The sequence below is a fragment of the Lepidothrix coronata genome, unplaced genomic scaffold (genome assembly GCF_001604755.1).
Source record: "Lepidothrix coronata isolate B3197 unplaced genomic scaffold, Lepidothrix_coronata-1.0 Scaffold96, whole genome shotgun sequence".
Lineage (NCBI taxonomy): Eukaryota > Metazoa > Chordata > Aves > Passeriformes > Pipridae > Lepidothrix > Lepidothrix coronata.
The window spans coordinates 849,183-871,544 of record NW_016690276.1 but is presented as its reverse complement, the minus strand read 5'-3'; the positions used below and the strand labels follow the sequence as shown (position 1 = coordinate 871,544).

General features: G+C 40.6%; 1 protein-coding gene across 2 annotated transcripts in view; it reads right to left on the bottom strand.

Moving 5' to 3' along the window:
• Nucleotides 1-22,150, bottom strand: part of BMPR1B (bone morphogenetic protein receptor type 1B) — a 256,353-nt gene extending 234,203 nt beyond the window's left edge. The window contains exon 1 of one of the 2 annotated variants that reach the window (XM_017822263.1): nucleotides 22,070-22,150. The gene's annotated coding sequence lies outside the window, so the exon portion shown is untranslated. Of the gene's footprint in view, nucleotides 1-6,050; nucleotides 6,100-22,069 lie in introns of those variants that run through there. The other variant, XM_017822265.1, reaches the window with a different exon arrangement.
• Between the last annotated feature and the right edge of the window lie 212 nt (nucleotides 22,151-22,362).

Here is a 22,362-nt window from a genome sequence, read left to right as displayed (position 1 = left end):
CAGTTTGAGCCTCTCACTACAAAAAAAGACACTGAGGTGCTGGAGCGTGTCCAGAGCAGGGCAGTGGAGCTGATGAAGGGTCTGGAGCACAGCTTTCATGTGGAGCAGCTGAGGGAGCTGGGGGTGCTTAGCCTGGACAAAAGGAGGCTCAGCGGGTGACCCTATCACTCTCTACAAATACCAGAAAAGAGGTTATAGTGAGGTGGGGGTCAGTCTCTTCTCCCAGGTAACAAGTAACAGGAAATGGTCTCAATTTGCTCTAGGGATGGTTTTGATTAGATATGAGGAAATTATTTTTCTTGAAAAGGGTTGTAAAACATTAGAATTGACTGCCCAGAAAGGTGGTGGAGTCACCATCCCCAGAAGTATTAAGAAAACGTGTGGATATGGCACTTGAGGATGTGGTTAACATGGTGAACATGGTGGTGGTGTTAGGTTGACCTAGGTTGGACTTGATGATCTTAAAGGTCTTTTCCCACCTTAATGATCCTATGGTTCTATGATTCTATGAATGCTTCCTACCATAAGAAGCTCACAGTGATGGGTGTCTCATGAAAACCACCAAGCTAGAGGGACTGTAGTTTAAATGCAGAAATCACAGAGGCAATCTTAAGACAAAGTACTTCTTACCAACTTCCAGACAGAAATTATACTGGTATTTTAAACCCTAAGCACAACAACATAATAGTTGCAAGGTGCTGAACGCAGTAGCCCTGAATGCCTACCCAGGAATGCTTGCAAATAAAGGAAAAAGAAAATTCACATTAATATTTTTAAAGATGAAACAATCTCCTGAGTAACTGTAGTTTCATTCTGTCCATCAACAGCAGCAGATTGGACTCGACCTCATTCGTGACCCAGGGTCTCAAAACACTTTTTTAAAAGGGGTACTTGTATCTGCACCCCATTGGACAGAAATGGAGATAGAAAGATGATATGGGCCCATCCTATGGCATCTCCTTGGAGCAGCACGACCCTTCTTGGCTTGAAGGGTTTCTCCACTTCAATTCTCTGGTAGGACAAGACCCTACAAGACTTGCCTATGAATAAAAGAAATCTATGATGCTTGCACACACTTAATTGTATTTCTTCAGGCTACAAAAGTCGTGCTCTACTCATTTTAACAAACATCACCAGATAGTTATGCCTGAAGAGAAATTCCCTGGTAGGAAAAAAAACAAACCTTATTTATCCAACTTCAGTAGCAAATGCAAATAGCTAATTAACCTTATCTCCATTACAGTGTCCTGACTTTGCAATATGTCTGGCACAGAAGCAAGAATTTTTTTGCCTTGTCCAAATCTTCTCACATACACACAGAGACTACAATCAACAGGCTCTGAAGCAAATATGACTAGCTAAGATTTAGCATGTATATACAGCTATACCCTCTGCACTCCATATGCAAGCCTCTGGATGTCATTTCATCATCACTTCTGTCAGGAAAGGGACAAATTGTCAGACACATGAAGAAAACTGTATTTAACTGTCTGGTTACAAATAAAGCTATATTTGTTTACTTAGGAGAGATAAAAACAAAACAGCCAATCTCTGTTCATGTACACATTATCAACCCAAGGCAAATAAATCTATTCTTTCACCCACCGTTTTTTTCCCCTAAAAGATATGCATTCCCAAAATATGTTCTTCAGCATTTTACCTTTTTGGAGTGTGTTTTAAATACAACTCTTTTTCCTTGGCTAAAATTGGTAAGGATAAAGGAACTCAAATTGGACAAAAGGTCACATTACAGTGAAATGGAAATATTTATCAGAACAGCTCTTTCTGCCAAGGAAGATAATCACAAAGGTAATGTCTCGTTTGATCCTTAATTGACCTGTGTGTTTTTAATTAGGAAGCAGGAGAATTAACCTAGAGCTAATTATGGTCTTCACTTTACAAACCTGTAAGTGCATAATTTTACTCACATAAGTATTCCTTAGTGAAGTTATGCATGAACAAATACGTTTGTAGCTTCAGGGAATAGGTCTTGAATAACTTAACCTTTTAAAAACTTTTAAGTGGCTACTTTATAAATGTTTCTTATATACAATCCATTTTGTGTTTTAGGCTTTAGATGTGAAATTTTTCTGAACACCAAAGAATATTTCCTTTTGTTTCAGTAAGATAGCAACAGTTATTTTTGTGTTAAGGAAATAAATGGTAACTTTAAAGAATGAACATTTTAAATATGTGCCTTTATTCATCCTGGTCAGTGAAACTGCAGTCTTTGGCTTCATGACATCGAAGTGTAGAGGTTCTAGTAATGCATTTTGATTTCAGCACTGAATTAATTTTAATGTGTAACACAGTCAGTTTCAGGGGAAGAAACTTCCTGAGACCTGTGTAATGCAGGTCACTGCATACTACAGTTCCCTCACTACTGGAAAAACTTTCTGGAACATATAAAGGGGGAACCTAAGCTCCCCGATGCTCTTCCCATATGCACATTGCTACTCTAGTCTCTTCATTACATTCAGTGGTTTGTGCACATTTCCTCAAACTCTGAAAACTCTGTGGATCTCTATCTGCAGTCCTGCAAGCTGCCACAGATGACTCCAAATACCAATTATATAAGGTTCAAAACTATAATTGTGACTTACATGCAAATGCCCTCCCAACAGGTCGTTGTACCACCAGATGAGGACTAGCTTTACACCCAGACTCCAACAGAACACAGCTCCTTCAGCCTACTTTCCCAAGGCAATGTTTGGACTTGCTTATCTGTGGATAAACATGTCTGCCAGACCCTCTCTAATAAGTTTTGAGTCTATTGGCCAATTATAACCAAATCTGACATAGGCTTGGAGGCCTAAAAGATATTCACTCTGACAAGCAGCAGAAAAGCAAGCAGCTGGGCTGAGGAGGCACCCCCTGTAAGTGACCCTGTGGAGAGAAAGGCTGGAGCACCGACACACCGCTCAGCCAGTGGGGACCCCAGCCTTGAGACACAACACCTAAGGAAAGAGGTTCCTTTGGGTTTTGCTTCTTATCACAATCCTGCAACATAGTCCGTGTATGAGAGCAGCTAAAACATATTGCCTGTGTACCAGAGACACACAGATCCACGCACCTCTCTGTGTGTACTGTGTAAGCACTCAAACCTGGGTGTGCATGCACAGTGTGGCATGAACTGATCATAAAGAATAATTGATCACGCAGCAATTTTTTTACAGCTTGATGAACTGTTGACATTTTAAGCACAGAAAAGTAAACTCAGTAATGTAGTGTGTGAAAAAACTGCTACAATGTAATCAAACACTACATTATGAAGTATTTTAGTTACAAAATCATTTCCTTACTACAAAAAGGTCCAGCCCTTGTAAATGCTGTAATAGATAAATCTTTCCTCCTTTAATGCACTCAAAAGAACAAGGTTGTTAATATAGAGCATAATATGATTATTAGTTATCATCAGAATGTTACAATTCGTAGACTTTTCAAAACCTTATCCTATAACCCTTTTCACATTTTTGCTACTTCAACCAAATACAAAACATCAAGAAGAAAGGGCTCACCAGAAGTAAGACCAGTCCAAAACGTATGCCAGTGAAAAAAAAAAAATCAGTTTGACACACAAGAACTTTAAACCAAACTGCAGGGTTTTCAAATCAGTTTTCTCCAGATTTTGCCTAATCTGCTGCAAGGTTTTCAGTTTGTTTGAGACAATTTAAAAATAGCTCATATCTTCTGAAAAGGAACAAAAATCTGAATGGCAATAAATCTAAGATATATTTTATAGTTTGTTTTACAGGGTACCACAAATAGATGTAATGAATTTGTTTCTGTTCTGTATTTGCAGTATTTACAGCACAATGATCGCTTTGGCACATATGAGTCAAATATTTTTATATCTATGAATCCTCACCCAACTTCTTAATTTAATGACAACCAAGATAACCATGTTGCTTTATATGCTACTCTATTGTTGCATCTACCATAAAGTCAGTAGAAAATACCCGTCACAAGTTTTTAGAGACTTTTCTGGCTTAGCCCATGTTCTATCTGAAAGCTGTAAAGTACTTACAATGGCTGTTGTCAGCAGCAGTGTGGGCCAGACCCAGAGACATCCCTTCACTCTCCCCAGGACACTGCATTCAGTATCACGTTCATAAGACAAAGCAAAGCAGCCCCTTCCCCAGAGGATTTACAGTCTGGGCAAGTGCTTTGTAGTCAGCATCAAGGAATCAGTGGTTAAGAAACAGAACAGCTCATAAACATTCTTCTAAAAAAAAAAAAGTTAATCTTATTTCTTGGGAGTAGTAACAGATTTCCCACCTGAGCATCAGACTTCTTCTCCTTGTTTCCTTACACCTGGCAACAGATATTATGTCTTACTTATTGAAGCTCTTTTTTGCTAGGAAACAATACACTGAGAAGAATGACAGAAACAGGCAAGAAAGATTAGATGCTGGGAACAGCCTTTGTGAATCTGTCAGTTTACATCATTACCAACCAAAGCTCTTTTAAACAGAGTTTCAAGACCTGAGGGCTTGATTCTGCCGAGGGAGGAGTGCCTGACTGCAGCAAAGACCCCAGCACATGCATCACTTTAATTACACAAGTGCACCAATTAAAACGGACCCCTTTGTATCCTTAAAATTAAGTATGCACTTAAGTGCTAACTTGAAGCCAAAGCATTCAGTATACTGACCCACAGGAAGGACTGCTATAGGTCAGGGATACACACAGACATAGATAGGTACAGATATAACTTCCTCAAAGGCCTGAGAGTTTTTTCCCTCATTGCACAAGTGTCAACCAAGGGCAGCTCAGCTGAAGCCAAGCAGGGCAGTGGGTTGTGGGAAGACAGTCAAGGCTCTTAGTTGTATTTACTGTGATGGATTCCTTGTTTTGAAATAACTGCAAAATTGTTTTATAACAATGCAAAATTTCAACACATGAACCAGAGAATCTTCCTATAAGCACATTATGAATTCACCATATCACTCTAATAGTAAAATGCTGTTTTCATTTTTGGTTGCTTTTAAAAACCTCTTAAAGAAATCCACTCCCTGCACGTACAGCCTGTGCCAGTAAAAGAAAGCAGGAATAAGTGGTGGTGCAAACCACACTAGTCATCATACAGAGGCGATTTCATCCTCTGTAGGCCATCATATGGTACTCATTCTGTCAAATTAATGTACACTGCCTCCACAAGTTATTCCCAGAGACCGTAGTTTTTACCATCCTAACTTGAACATGCCTGTCACTCAAAATGATCCATTCTCAGAAAATAACTCTGTCTGTACTCATTTCCCTCCTCTTGAAGTAAACTTTAAGTGAAGTAGAAGAGACCATTTTGGCCCAAAAAGGAGACAACAGAAAAAATGCTGGAAGTTTATAAAAGCGTGAATGGGACAAAGAGGAATAGGGACCAATTCTGCACTAACTATGCAAGACATAGGTACTATCAAACAAGGGTTCAGAATAAAATCGTGTGGGAGTTGACAGAGTGTAAAATTAAAGCTATGAAATTTCTTGCCGCGGCACCTTGCTAGAAGTTTACACAGGGTCAAGGGTCACTCAGAGAAGTTCATGGAAAGGAAAAATCGGTGAGTGCTATAAAGACACCAGCTCTCCCTTAGGAAGCATCCACACTGCAAATCATTGCATGCTGAGAGAGCCTTCTGGAGAATTATCCTTACACTCCTTATTTTTACTCCCTCTCAGGCACCGCTTTTTGCATTGTCCCACCCAGGACACTAGACAGACCTGGGGCCACTAACACGCTTCGCCGCAGCTGCTCAGCTGAAGTTCGGGACAGTCCGCGGCGAGTGCTCCGTGCCCCGCACGGGACGGGGCAGGAGCGGGCCCGCCCTGGGTCCCTCGAGCAGCCGGCCGGGGCAGGCAGAGCCCCGGCGCTAGGCTGGAAGGCTCCGGTGAGGTTCGGGGCGCTGCCCCCACGTAGGCGGACACACAGCCGGGGGCACCGATGTTCCCAAGCCCGTCACTCGCGGGGACCCCCGGCCGCGCAGGTGCCCGGCCAGTCCCGCCGCAGCATCTCCGCCTCGCAGCGCTCGCTCCCCGCCCGGCTCCCGCGTCCTTACCGCCTGCGAAGGCTGCCGGGCTCCGCGGGGCTGCCGCCTCTCCCAGAGCTGCCGCCTCTCTCGCCGCGCTCGCACCTCGCCTGCCTCCCGCGCACACCCCCTTCCCGGCCTGGCTCGCAGCCGCTGTACTCGGGTCTTGGGTGGTTTGGGGCTTTTTCCCCTCCTCTCGCCCTCTCCAGCTCCCACTAGTGCTCGCACTCCCGGCCAGCCGGCTCAGGACTAGCTGCCGCCGCCTCCTCCCCCCGCCCCCCCGCGGCGGCCGGCGCGGAACTGCCCCCCCCCCCCCCCCGCCTCTGCCACTCGAGGGGACCCCCGGTCACTCACAGGGGGCTGCGGAGCCCCAGAGACGGGGCTTCACGGGCCGGTCACCCTCCCCTATTAATCACCAGCCAAGTAACTAGCCGCCGCGTCCTCCCACACACCCAGCCAAATCCCCCCGCACTTGGCTGGCGGGACCGGGAGATTTAAGAGAAGCGAGGCAATTTAGTGCCAGGATTAAATTAACAATCGAGATAAAACGGACAGCGTGGGAACGGGTGATTGAAAACTGAATCGCCGATACGTTGCATAGTGTTTATAATGTCAGCACTAATTTATTACTAAATGTAGGCAGCACCACAGCCCCCATGTAGATATTCCTGCTGCAACTTGTACTGCATCTCAAAGGCAGTCCAGTACCATCCCACATTACCTTACAGATCAGGGTTTTCAACCTCAGTATTACGTTATTACTGCTTCTCTCTTTTCTATGATTGATTAAAGGAAATAACAGATCAGCAGTTGAGGTTATCATGTTAGAAGTTTATGACCACAGTTTAGTCGACTGTAACACGTTATAATGAAAGGAAGGTGAATTTAAAATGGGAATGTTTGAAAGTGTGACTAGATTAGCATTTTAGTGTGCATCAGGAGTGCACTTTGAAGCAGTTGTGGAGCAACCTCAGTGTACGAACTACAAGCAGTAAGTCAGAAAATGCATCCCAACAGTGCACCTAACGCACTCTGAGGCCAGCAGGCATCCCCTGCACAAGGTGAGGCTGCAGCCAGTACAAATGCCTTGGCCTGAGCAATCAGGTCCTCAAGACCAGCTGTTTCAGATGGCAAATGTTCTGGGCCATGCTCACTGATGATGCAGGCACACTGATGTGTCTAACCTCACATAACTTCAGTTAACTTCACTCTAACCTCACATAATTTCAGTTTCTCACACTCAAGAGGAGTTAATACACTTCCTCACTTTCAAGGGGGTTGGTGTATTAATGCTACATTCACATATGCAGAAGCTGGTCTATCGTCCAATGACTCAAAATATTTAATTTGCAGAATATTTCTCCAGTATTTGGGGGCAGATACGTGAAGGAGAAGGCAAACTATCTTTGAAGTAGAGCTTCTTCCACTGTGTGTATGTCTCTCTGTTCTTGGGTCCAAACCTGTACTGTCCCTGCTAATTGTAGGCATGGGGCTTTTTTTCACCTCAGTCATAGTAGAGACAGATGTGGGGAAAGACTTATTACTAGCCAAAGCAAATTTAGAAATGCTGAAAAAACTAGGAGAAAACTTGTTCCAGCAAGATTCCTGCACTGCTGTTTTGTGAAATCTGTGTATTCAAGTTGTCCTTGTGCACTTCATGCTCCACACTTTTTTTGGCCTGTATCCTAGCCACAGCTCATTGTAACACAGGTAGATTGTCTATTGTGAGCCCAAGGTTTCCCTCTCAGCAGAGATACTTCACTTTTCAATTGGTTTCCCTTTTCTCTTTGCCTCCTACAGACAAACAAGAGAAGACCAAGATGAACAGAAGTACTGGCTCTCCTAGAAAACAACTGAATAACTATTGCTGCTGCACTGGCAAGAGAAACCTAGAAAACATGGAACTCAAAGAGAAAAACACACCCTCAGGAAGTAATAAAGAGAGGGATGAGAAAGAAGACGTAAAAAAATAGAAAAGGAACAAAAGGAAGGTGTAACCGAATTAAAAGTGCCATAAAATGAAACATTTGGCAATGAGAAAAAGGCCTTACAAACACTTTTGCTTCACACTGCTGAACTGAGAGACTGAAAAACAATGTTTCCTTTGAGGCACCAAAATAATTAACTATTTACTGAGTATGTGAGAATCAGGGATTTGTACTATAGTGCTCCAATGCCAGTGCATAGACCAAAAGGGCAAAGTTGTTCACTCAATTCCTTGAAAAGATACAGAAAATCTTCAAAAATGCATGCCCTTCTGAGCTGCAATGTATCATTAGCAACATAAAATATGCAGTCCTGGACTGAGCTCTAATGAAGGCATCACAATTTCTGTCTTCTCTCCACAAGCTCCACTTAATCTCTTCTAACTGGATCATTTCAGCCACTATTCTTTAACTCCTAATTATATCAGACCTGATTATAACAACACTTGAATGAAAATGCTCAAAATATACTCCTGGTGACAATACTGAAAGGGAGATGTAGTGTTGCCCAACAAGACACTGTTTGAGGCTGCTGGGTAATTGTCTAAATCTTCTATCATTGCTAAGGTAAACAGATGAAACCACAAAAATGTTTGAGCCTCCTGGCAAAGCTTTTGGCGTGCTTTCACCTTCCTGACCTCAAAGTGTTGAGCACTGCACTACTCCTCTGCAATTCCTTCTCATACTACGTGTTGCCAGAGGAGGAGAATCCCCCCCCCTGCCCTAAACACGTTCAAATAAACCGTCTGGTGGAAAAACAAATATTGTGTGATCTCTTCACCTTTTGTCTATGTTTAGAAAAGACAACATAATCCTTTCTATTTTAGAAGCAAATGCTCTCTCTCGCTTTCCAAAACAGTAGTATTCTCTGTGTCTTGTGAAGAGCTTGTGGCTTTGTGCTTTATGCATTGCTTCTCCTTGGTAAACAACTTCAACAAGTCTGTTTGCCATTCACTGGCCCTGGGTATTTCATAAAGGAAAAATACACATATGCAACCAATTTATTCCCATTTTCCTAAATGTTGATCAGACATTATGATTTTCCAACTGCACCAAAGCTGGAGGTTTCAGAAATGTGGAAAAAAATGGTATTATCATGCCAGATTAAATAGAGCTTTTCTTCACTGTGCAGGCAGAATGAGACACAGCATTCTTACAGTTCTATAACACAATTACATCTCATCTTCAAAACTCAATACCAGGCTTCATTTGTCTTTGTTTACTCATAGATTACAACTGATGGTTTTCTACCATCTGTTTGCTGGAGTACAGTGTCCATAGTGCAGGGCTGTGATTTTCAAATCAACCCTTAAACTGTCATAAACAGAATATCGAAAACTCCATCAGCCAGCTACAAAATTACTTAGGAAAGATATAATTACCGTATACACTATGTCAAAAATGCTTTTGTTCATAAGATATACTGATCACCTACCCAGTGCCTCTTGTAGTATGCTTATAAAAAACCCCAAACATGTAAAACACACTTTAATGGCCAAGAGTTGATTGAAACGTTATTCACAGACTCGAGTTATGCTTATTTATATGCAGCACAGTCTTATTTCATATTTGCTGTGCAAACTCTAGAAGCTTAGGGTCAAATTCACTTCTTGTTACCTCACTCTGCCATAGGATACATATGTACATATATGTGTTTGAGTATGTATTACACTGGAAGTAAAACACTGACAGCCCATCTCAATAACAGGAGAGGAACAAGAAGAAAGGGTACATGCTTCCCATGTGAAATGGTAATTGCAAGAGGGACAGAGCATTGGAAAGAACATAAAAGGCACTATATTTGAACAAAATTATTTAAGACAGCCGTTCCCAAACTGAGATCCAGGGACTAACTCCCTCCTGGGGAGGGCAGCTGGCTGCCTGCCTCAGCATCTTTCACCAGCAAGAGGAGCCAGCAGTCAGCCATAACATCCTCCACAAGTTTCAATGTGCTGGAGTCCTCTTATGAATTTCTGGCATTCACAATCCTTATTGATTTAAATAGAGCTTGAAAGCCATCAAAAACGAACACTAGACATCTTTACTGAGTAAGAAAGTTTACAGGGCAGAAATCTTTAGAGGAAATTTAAAAGAATAAAAACAAATGAGTGTCTCTAGGACAACAGCAGTGTGGAAGAATGCTCGCCGATTAAAAATAAATCTGTTGCCTATAATGTTTTTCACTTCAGTTAAACTACTCAGTCTTAAACTTCAGACAAAGCATCCTGGGCTTACAGTACATCCCAAAGCACCCACATACACCTTGCTGATAGCAGCAGTGCACCTGAGTCCGGTAAATGGACTTGCACAAAGAGCTCTTCACTTGCCTAAGGGTTCCAAGAACTGGGACTTCAGGCTGCATTTTTTTGTGGATTTTGTTATTGTTTCTCCAACCTTCATCAGTATTTTATAGCTTCTGCCCTCTGAACCACTAACTATTTTTACAATATGGATTTTCCAGTTTAAAGAAACAGCTGAGATAGCAAACTTTAACAATTTCATATTCTAAAATCTAATTAGTTTAATGCAAGGTTATTTGTTCAGGAGTGTTGGTCCTTTAGTCAAGTTTCAGTATAATCTCAACATAATCCCTGATTTTTTTCCCCTTTTACATCTCATACTTCTCTGAAACACTTTAAAATGTTTTGATGTACTAAACACTTACTGTGTACCCTGTTTTGTGCTCAGTATTTTCTTTGATCACTTCTTTGAAACTTAATCCAACAAGTGTTATTTTAATTAGAAGTAAGTCTGCCATTGTTCTTTTATAATATTAATTTCATTTCACTATTATGGAGTATATTTTATGTATTTTCTTTCTCTTGAAATTCCTTGGTTTAGGACTCACATAATAAATATGACTTCTATATTTACTGTTTGTCATGTCTATACAGGTTATGTGTATATATCTGTATTCTTATTCTTCCTATGCTGTAATGTTATTTGATATTAATGGGATTTCCTCTTGGGTTTAAACCCTTGAAAAAGAGATGGACATTCTGGAGAGCATAAAATGACCAATTTAATACAATAACAACAGCAGTTCTCCCTGGATGCAGCTGTGTTGTCACAGGGGATAAAATTTGACCTTTCGCACAATGACAACAAAAGATCTTGCTATTCCTTAAGACATCAAAACAAGGATAGGGGCTCAATATAGAAGCAGCCATAAAAAGTTCTTGTAAAAAAACTGTTTAAGCTATTTTACTTTTATCCAGCAAGCTATATGACTACCACATGGAGAGGAGGCCCTGGTGAAAGTCTAATTAAGTCAGCAGACCTTGCATAGGAAAAGGTACATTTCTTTATTGAGATCTTCCTTTGGCCACGTTTTGCCTTTTCTAAGTGTGTTAGACTCGATCTGAAAAATAGCAGTAAGAAAACAGTGGATTTCTACACCAGAGATCCACCCAAGGCAAAGAAGTCCCATGCTGAGAGACTGTTTCATTCTCCCAGTGGGAAGAAATAGGGTCTCAGTTTATTTTAAATTAGGTGCCCTTTTATTTGCAGTTACCCATTTTGCCAGTCACAGGCTCAACCATACAGTGCCTTTCTCCTATACTCAAAAATGGAATATGTAAAACCACAAAAGGCATTCATTATCTCGTAAAAGGATCCTTTTCATTTGCTCACTGTTATATGATGAGGAAAGCAAGGAGAAACAAGCCATGGAAAACAAAAGAAAGCTGACATGTAGAGCACTGCATGTCAGGGATAAAACACTAGCGCCAGGGAATTGTCATCACACTGGAGTTACATCAGACTATAACCATCTCCAGCACTATTTCACTAGCTCTCCCCATACACATCACTGTTGCATAGTGATCTCTCAGTCAAACAACTCTAAAAATAACAGCCAAATACTCTTGCAGTTATGGAACTCCTTCCTTCCTTGCTGTGCTATGCTTTCAAGATCTGCCATGTCACTCAATCCATTGGACTGCCACTCTTTTGCAGAGCAGGGATGATTTCCAGCAGTTTAGTACCCTGGCTTTCTCCTGATGAGGCTCCAAAGAGTAAGTCTTTTGATGAGTTAATGACAGAGCACTGCATCAGGGGAAAGCCAATGGGTAAAATGTCCAGGAAACAAGAAAGTCTATTTGTCTTCAGCTCATAATAAAAAATGGAAATTTCTTGGCAAGAAAATATTTAAAACAGTTTATGCATCCAGGAATCACCCACCACATCCCCTTCATACCCTCGGCTTTGCCATGCCTTCACACTACTCAGATTTAAAATATTCATCATTGCATATTCTCCCCTGCTCAGGCTGGCTACGGGACTAGTTGCATATCGAAACTTTTAGAAGCTAAGGTTAACTTTTGGCCAAATATTGCTTTTACAGTTTTTCCTCTAAAATAAAGAAAAATATCATAATAAAAGCACTTAGATCTTCGTAATGCTATCAGGAGGAAAGAGAAAACTTTAAAACCAATTTTCAGTCATAAAAAATGGTTACCAAACAACCCAGTGGCAAATACTATTAAAGAAGCAAACAAAAAAATAATCACCACTTACTGTAATTGTATATTGGAAATTACATGTAAGAGATACAAATAAACAAAAAAATCATTTGAAAAAGGATCCTTTGCACTCCGACTGAAGCTCTCAAACAGAGAATGGAAAGCCTTTTTTTCCTTCCCTGGTCCAGTTGATCCAGCTAGTCCACACATTTCAAGAGGAGCCAGGGAAAAGCACCCTGTCCTACCCTGACTTCTCAGGAGAGATATCCTGAGCTTCCCATTAGTGCCTTTTATCCCAACCATTCTCCTGGACTGTACTGCAGCTAAGGTACAGAGATCCCCATGTCATTATGTCTTTTAGAAAGAACCATGCATCCAACCATATTGTTAGGTCACTGCTTGGGTTTAGGGCATTTTATTGGCAGATTTAAGTGGGTAAACTGAAATAGCTTGCTTTTAACAAAAGCCAAGCAAAGAAAAGTCTTCAAATTCAGGGTCATGGAGTAGTTGGATACCAGAAGAAACATCATAGTTGTTGGCGTAGATAAATGGGAGAACCACCAGTGAAATTATCCAATGTCTTTGAAAAGCAAGAAGACGCTACATGGAAAGTGGATTACAGTTATTTTCCTGCTCTGTTCCAAGATCCAGGCCAAAAAAATAGCAGGATATTTGAATGGTGGAATATAAAGTGGGATATTTTAAATTCCCAGTGTAGTACTTAGCTATAAAGCTAAGTACTTATAATGAAGAGCTCTTATTTCATAAGAAGTATACGATGAAACTGAAAATGGCTCCTTATGCTGCTGAGGTGTCAATAGTAGAAGTCCCTCAGATACCTAAATATGTCTTAACAGATGAAAGTTGCAGATAGGCTTACACTTGCTGCCCATAAATGTTGGCAGTCACTAGTAATAAATGCTCGCACTAACACGTTTTTCAGCAGATTAACAGGACACAGACATCTCCAAACCCACACACAGAGAGCACAGCTTGTATCATTGCGCGTTGTGATGCTGCTCTGGAAGCAGAACAGAGCAAGAGGGGAGGAGCTGCCACTCTAGGAACCATTTTTCCGGCAACAGAAAATTTCCTTGCGTGCTGGTCGGTCTATTTACCTTCATCTTCTGCTCTCCTTAATTCTTACCAAACATTTCACCTTGAGCAGCTTTCTCCAGGCCCTGAAGACTCTTTCATGGTAAATAGTAATTCAGTAACTTCCTCATGGGCTTTGGGTAAACCAAGATATATCAGGGAAACATGTTTCTTGTCTCTTCCCCTGCTACCAGTTCGGTGGCATCAGCTAAATGTGATGTTTATTACATTTTGCTTAGGCAGATAAGAAGTTTATGAAGGCTTGGTTAACAAAAGTGATAAACACACACGGGCTACTTGCAAGCATTTAGGCAGTATCCTGACTTCACGTGTGCATAATACAGAGAGGGAACTGCCACTAGTGAAATACAGCCTTTCTTGCATCAGAGTTAGAGAAATCCCTTTTAAACCTTTTCATAATACTATTATTATTGTAACAATAATAAAAAGCAGCAGCACATGAGATGCAGTCCCTTTTATCACTATCCATCGCAAAGAGAATATATATGAGATCTCTATATTTTACTTCAAGTTCCCAAAGTGAAAGAGCAATTATAAGGTAGAGCATCAGCTCATGCCAGTTCTGGAAAGTGTTTTACAACATGCAAATGCAGCCTACAAATCCCTTCCTGCTCAGCCCTTAAGCTCTCAAACTGGATGGCCCTAGTAAAGTTTAAGTAATGGGTGGGAAGTTGTGGGCAGTGTCGGAGCCCCACTGAAACCTCATTTGGGGTATTCAAATGGAAGGGAAGGGCTTGTGGAAGGGCTCCACGAGTGTTTCTCAGTGGACATATTTATACTGAGTGCAGAAAGCACTCAAAAGGGAAAGCTCAGTGGATGCAAATATTGAAAACAAGAAAAGTTGTCCTATTGGTTTGGTTGTGTCCTTCACTGCCTCCCACAGACTTCCATTTTACTGCCGAAAACAGATATTCCTGGGGCATAAAAATAAGTTTTAGGAAGGCCAACTGGAGGAAAAGAATTTTTTTTTTATTCTACCTGGCAACCAGAGGATCCAGTTTTCTTTTACACCTTTTTTCACAGATCTATCCGGGAAAAAGTTTTTTATTTATTTTTTCAGGGTTTTTTGTCCAGTATTTGTCCCTTGAAATTTTAGAGAGTGTAGATACTCATGGTCATAAATCCAGAGATGGCACATACATTGTATGGATTTGTTTTATTTTTTGAACAAAGGACAGAAAGGAAAATACCCCACCCCACAACCAAAGCAGTCATTGGACTGGAAGTTGAAGAATTTTCCTATTATTAAAGCACCAGCAGTTCTCCTGCATTTATAAATATCATGACTTAGGAACACTTCTACTCCTTTGAGGTGGTGTTTAAAGGTAGTGACACATTACAGAGAAAGCATTTAAAAATATGGCCTTATTTATCCAAAGCCTATTTGGCTTTGGCTTTTTTCTCTCCAGACTGGGGAAAGATAAAAGCATTTTGCAATTTGAAACTATTTTCGTAAACAGTGTTAAAGAAAGAAAAAATTAATTAATCCATTAATATTTTAGCCCTAAAATTTCAAGTGGTTACTGTTGCATCTGGATGAGGTCAATGGATAAATGCTGGGCTTCTGAAACTCCAGCCCCATACTTTCTTTCTGGGTGAGGAAGAGCTGGGTTTTTTCCTCTCGCTTCTCAATTCTTATTTTCTGAAAAAAGGTTTTTGTTGAACATTTGACTTAAAACATATTATTTAACCAAGTCTCTATCAAACACCTGGAAAATCACTCTCCTTTCAAAATTTTATGGTGGAAAAGCAATTACACTTTAAGCCAAAAAGTCACTTCACAAGAATCCTTTGGAAGCAAATGTCAGCTTTCTCTCCTCCTTAACACCCAATGTCACCCAACAAGCATATAAACTATGGCTGATTCTATTCCTTTAAGATCTAGTAACAAAATACAGATAATTATTTTATTTTTTATTTGCAATCTATAGGTATTAGTAACTGAAATCTTTAAATACACCAGGAGAAAGTTAGTTTCAAATATTTCTGTTCCTTACCAGAGTTTAAATCTGTACAATTATCAGAGCCAAGTATGTCTTAAGCTTTTTCTGTACACTAAAACAAAGAGCAAATATGAATCAAAGGCCTTGAGATGAAAGAAAATGTAAATTAAAAAGTCTTTGTAAGGAAAAAAAAGGCTTCTGGCAAGGAAATTATAAAAAAAAAGGCACAAGCAAGAACCAATCCAACAGTTCATATCTAATAGTCTATACTCATCTGAAAACGTAAAGACCAGTCATCAGAGTTTGCAGGTGCATTAGGGATGGCATCAAATTGCTTTGGAGCACAAATTGCTTTTTGTTACTCTCCTGCTCTATCCCATCTTTGCCCCACCACAGTGAAGGATGTCAAGCTGAAAGGCTATAACGTTAGGGGAGCAGCAAGAGGGGCTGCTCAGTGCAGGCGGGAGCTGAGGGCAACCCCAGCACCAGCCATATATTTGCTCTTTAGGGCCCTGTCCCCACACAGTACCTGAACACAATGGGTAGAAGTGGTCCTTAGATGGCCTTAAACGTGGCAAGGTGTGAGCCAGATCTGGGGTTCCAAGCAGGAGACAAGGCTGGAGAAAGTTACGCTCACCGAGAAGAAGAAGGTGTTGAGACCTGACCTTCAATGGAGCCCTTAGTTACCTGGGTAGGATGTGTGGGTGGTGGTCCCATGTGGGGTTTCTCTGGGCAATTAAGGCTCATTAACACGCTTAATCATATTGATGATAGGTGGGGAGTTAATCAGTTTACTGCAAGGCTGGAGCTCATTCTCCAATTTATTGTTTTGCACAGGAAAAGTGTATGCCATAAATGCAAACATTGATGTTGAGACTCTCTCGAGGTCCCAGGGACAAGCTATCTTCTTCAATTTGTCCTGGCTGAGGAAAGCTGAGGACACACTCCACAGGTGGCTTCTACAACTATTAACTGGAGCATAAACAACTTAATACAAGACACTCTTGACTTCCTCTCTTTTTCTTTTCAAGAAAATGTATTCTTTTAAAGTGTTCTGAAAGTCACTGAATTTAAGAACAACAGATACTTTATACTGGAGCAGTGAAGGGAACAGCCTGTGCTGGGTAGGCTGGCATAATTATGCTTCAGTGTCCCACAAAAGAGACAAGAGAAATTCCAAATAGTACCAAACAGTTATAGTAGGTGCAAAACTCAGGGCAAGTTTCTCCAGTTTATCAAATCTCTGCAAGGAATGAAAAATAAAATTAAACTAAAAGCTATGATTTGGTCAAGGTCAAATACCTCTGAATGCATTTTACCACAGTTTAGGATTCTAACTCCTTGTTAAATCATGAGAAAACAATGAGATCACCCTTGGGATCAGTTCACTAAGCAAAAGACTGTCATTTGCCAATTAGCACATATATGTGCTAACCATGAAATATTGCTGTTCATAATCTTCAAATACCCTAATGAAATTCTCTTCTTGCAGACATGAGCCTCATCAGAGTTATACTGATCCCATCAAAGACAAAGCTATTCCATAAATATATACTCCATTTACCAACACTGCAACATTTACCAGAAAAAGTACTGCTGAGGACTACAAAAGTGGACTCTCATTTCACAGTTCCCAGGAGTGTTTAGATTGTTTTAGATTGTTCTTTGGAGCAGATGCTCACCATTTGTAAGATGTTTCTACTGTCTCCTGGATTAAAACAATCTCTTTCACAAATTGTAATGATGTTTTTTCTGTGCTATTACAGCACCTCTGTAGGCTACCCTGAAGCCTCTCCCACAGTCTCCAAAGAGAGACGACAGCAGCATGAGATGGGCACATGAACTAGAGCAGTGAAGTTTTAAAATCTGGCCAAACCAGAGAACAGATTGTTGTCAGCCATAGCTCAGATAATAAATGGTGTTTTTTCAAATGTTTTTTCTGAGCCAGGGTCATTCTATTTGGAAAGCATGCATGTCAGAGGGGGACACAAACAATTCAAGTACCCTTAAGAAATGTATCACTCATCTCCCTGGTGAAAAGTAACATATGGATGCACCCACAGCTTACTTCCATCTCTCTTTGTAACAGATACTTTGGAATATTAAATGTCCTCATGTTCTTCCATGTAGCATAGATGGAACACGCAGTGTAAGCAGATGCTGTGGATGGGGAGACATGAAATCTTAATAAACAGAATTCCAAATGATTCTGATGGCCACAGGTTGGAAGCAGGACAGGCAGGAAAACAGGTAGCAGCCATTTGGTCAGGTAAATCATTGTCTACTTCCCATTTACCTCTGTGGGTGAAGCCCACACAGAGAACAGGTTTGGAGCAGAACAACTGTTAAAGAAATCCACTTACAACCAAAATGGTGATTAAACACTTATAAAATAGCTTCTCCGGGTAACTAAGTGGTTATGTAGTGGGAGAAGTTTTTTGGGGGTGCTGCTTAGTCATTATAAACATGGGCATTTTGTAAAAGTCTAGATTAGAGAGATTTTAAACCCTTAAGTGATACCCAGAAAGAGAAATACCTGGGCTATGAAAAGAAAGAAATATTATACTGTGAAAAAAATGAGGACAGTGTACAGCACAGACAAACTGAAATTCCTCAGTGCTGGAAGGCCATGCAAAGTCTTCCTCTGTATGCACAAGGTGCTCTTCTCTGTGAGATGTGTGATGCTGGATTTTCTGCGCATATTTTATCTGGAATATGATGCAAAAAAAGAGCCCTAGAATACTACAGCCCTTCCAAAATGCTTCTATTTAAGGGAGAGTCTCTCATGCTGGATTAAGTTTTAGGCTCTTTTGGAAAGCTCTTACTCTTTTGAGGAGGGATTTGGGTGTGTATTTCAATATAAATTACTAAAAGAAAAGAAAAATTCCCAAATATGTTTCCCTCAAGAAATCAGGGGAGGTGCATAAAACTCACACATCCTGGTCTAAGGAAAGGACTTGAGCTGTTCTGATAGAAGGGAAAAAGGTTTTCAGCACAAAAGATGGAGACAATAATTACAGCCATAATATTAGGACCAGTATCACTTCCTGCCCAGCTATCTCATGGGAATTTTCTTGCTCACCAATGTAAAGCCTGTACTTTTGTCCAGTGGAAAATATGCACCCATGTGCATGCACCTATTTTTGCTCTCAAACACTGCTGCCTTGTGCTGCATATGCAGCATACTGACAACATATTAAGATGCTTAATTTCTGGGGCCTTTCAAGTTATATTATCTTCATTTGTTAGGATTTGTACATTCCAGCAAATTACTTATCACCTCATCAATGGGCTCTGCCATGCTAGATTGTGTTTATGGGATCTAGAAAATTTAAGTCTTCTGAGTGAAATTTTGCTTATGCCAAAGAATCAGCAACTTTTATTGCATAGGATTATTCTCACAGCTAGTAAGAACAAGTCTGTAGTGAAGCCTTAAAACAAAAGCACCTGAGTAATCCTGAAAATCATTAAGTATGAATCCATGCAAAATATTTCCCATCATAATCACTCTTCAGCCAGAGACCACGTATTTGCTCACCCATGCCCGAGGCAGCTGACAAGGCGGCTCGCCCGTTTCCCCCAGCCCAGGAAGCACTTTCCACCACACCCAGGGTTTCTTACAGGTCAAAGCTTTTTATTTCAATTATGAACCTTGGGCAAACTGTCAAACAAAACAGTTATTTGCTTAGTTTGGGCTACCACCCTCCCTCTGAAACTCCTTCCTTTCAATTCCTCTGCTTTGGGGACTATTGTAGGACATTGCCTGAAACTCCAATAGGGAGCCTCTGGACATGTTTCAGGCAGGTTTTATAGCTGTACGGAGCTGATGGGCCAGAAATCTCTCCAGCCTGTTCAAAGACACACCTTTTTGTGGTGAGAAAACTCTATTTGTTCCAGAATACACCTTTTTCTATAGACTCAACTCTCGTGGCTTTCAGAGCTTTGTCTGGTTGATTGCAGATCTGAGGAAGAAGTATTCTTCTCCATACATGTATAGATATCCTGGTGCCCCTCAGACCCTCACAGCTCTACTGGAGACACTAAACCCGACACTGTACAAGCTGGACTAATAGCAGAGCCAAAAGCTGTTCCTACATCCCCATCTGAGGAATCTTTTATAGCAGATTTTTTTGACAAATTTGGGTGCAAGAACAGGATGTGGATCATCTGCCCAGATCAGCTACCTGTATTTTCCTTTCTTGTCATTTTTTTGTGAAATATTCCCATTTTATTCTCTGCTTGTAGTGACCATCAATAACTCCAGTGTGCCAAAGTTCTTTATTTGACTTACAGGGCTCTTCTTAGGGACTAATAGCTAAGAAAACTCATTGATAAGTAATATGTAAAAGGTCAGACTGTGAAGTTCATATATTGCCATAAAATTAGGCAGGACAGATTAAAAAAAAATTCTAGCACTGCTAGTATTTTATTTTGTCCTTTTTTGGAAAAGAAAAAAAAAGAAAAATAACTGTTTTAGTGTTTGGTCCCCTTGGAACCCTTTGGCTTTTCCCCTCATCTTCCAGATAAGGAAATCAATCTAAATAAATACTTGGCTTAAGTTAAAGGTGATGTCTTCAGGGAAGGCCAGCAGCTTTGCTTTTTCAGTCAAGCTAATGGGATGCTGTGGCCAGCTATAACTGTAGCTGCTGCACAGCTTGTCCCAAGTGCCTCCATTACTGTGCCTCCATTCTCTATTTCCGCTCCCACCCAGCTCTTTTCTCTGTTCAAATATGAATTTGTTGAGTAAGGGACTCTCTGCATGTGTTAGCACAGGACTTGGACAAAAAGAGCTTTTGTCTTTCACATAGAAACATACTAACAAATAAAAAATTGTATTGCAGGATTCTTCCTTTTAATTCACTATCATTTGGAAGTGTCTTACCATAACCTCACCATCAGATGCATTGCTCTTATTTTCCTTGTGCCTGTTTAAGAGGAACATGAAACCATCAGGGGACAGTTTGCTGTACTAACTCTGTAATATATCAAGGCATTTCAAACACCACAGCCACACACAAAAAACCCCTGCAATATTTTACATACGTGAAATAATTTTTCATAAGATAAAAGTTGATTTTTCTTGGACTGTGAGACAGGACAATACCAGGATTGTCAGCATTTGGCTCACAAATGACAAATGCACAGTGTCTGAATGGATTTTTTTTTGGGGGGGTGGAGGGTGTTGGAGGGGTGTAAATTAACATTCTGAATTAGATTTTTATTAACCACGAATATGAGCATTTACAAAAAGAACCCTTTTAGGTCTGTGCTTTCCATGACTTTGCTCTTTATTCCAAAAGCTGCTTGTGACAGCTCCTTCATTCCCTGAGATTGTTTATTCCTGCTAAAAAGAGCACACCCAACCCAGTGCAGAAATACATGTAGATAAGCAGATTTTAATGCAGAAGGGTGGAGAGTTACTTCTAGAGGACCACAAAAGGGCAACAAAAGATATTTCATGTGCCCTAATCTGAAACATGCCTAATTTCTGAAAAGATCCTCACTATGATTGAAGGAACCTAGGGGCTCAATAATATTAAAAATATTGAAAAATTCTGACATAGACCAAGCAGTAATTTTTTGTACGAACTAAACAGATCTTTGATAGGAACAACAGCTATATCTGGTAAATGGAGAATCTGGGGCTACTAATATTCTTAAAAATGTTTCTTGAACCCAAGGCCTTCAGATAAAGATACTTCGAGAAAATCCGTCTATGTGGCAACTTTAACTTAGCAGCTTCCTTTTGTACTGCTACACTGTGTAGTTTACAAAGTCACTGATGTCTTTACAGTTGGACGACTGCTGCAGCAAGCTTAGCCCAGCAAAGTCCTGAGCCACTGACCTCAGAAGAAAAACCTTCCTTGATTTTAAACCTGCCAGATGATGACATAGGGCCCGAAACTCCAAGAGAAGCATGTCAGTCTAGTATGCCTGATCTGCCAAGCTGGTATTCTGACCAGAAAATATGAAGTGCTATTGATGAATCTTGAGTTGCCAACTGTACATCATTCTTCCCCTTCTCCTGTTCCAGAAGCTGTCCATATTATGTAAAAAACTTGTTTCTTGGTTTGCTCATAGTCATGTAGGTGAGGGGTCTGAAAATATCCCATCAAATCAGCAACTTGTCAGGAAGAAAAGAGTAATTTGCCAGATTTGGAAATCCAGTGGGGATTGTGTCAGGAGACCTCAGTACATGCTGATGAGGTCTTGTGCTGCAATCTAGCCCTTAGTAGTTTAATCCCTTGTTTCATCTTCCACAGTGGAATAATACAGAGGAAATTTGAGAGAGAGAGAGAGAGAGACAGAAAGAGACAGAGAGAGCGTTCACACCGTCTCTTGCAAGTAACTATAGTGCAGATTCATTACTCGAATCAAAGGTACCCAAACTTCTCTAAGAATATGTAGACAACAGCAAGAACATGCCTTCACCCTTGAGCGTGCAAACTTACTCTATGCCAAAAATTAGTTTCAGTGTATGTCAAAACTGGTGCACACTGCATGGGGTGACATGCTTGCAGTCATATATGGTATATACTCACATGTGGTAGGGAACACGAGCCAGGCTATGGAAGTCTTGTGTCATATGGCTTTTTCTGCTCCACTTTATGTCTCAACAGCTCTTACCTGCTAAATGAGATTGAAATAAATTCAGTTATTAATGAGCAATATTAGCATATGGCCTTCAAAACAATTCAAAGTACCTTTTACAGCATGCCCTATGTCTCAAGGCAAGAAGTAACCCACTCCTAGCACAGAATTTAACATCCAAATATCTCCTCTTGCTTTTCCATTTGTGATGAAATTGCTGGCTGCAGTTTATATAATTTACAAT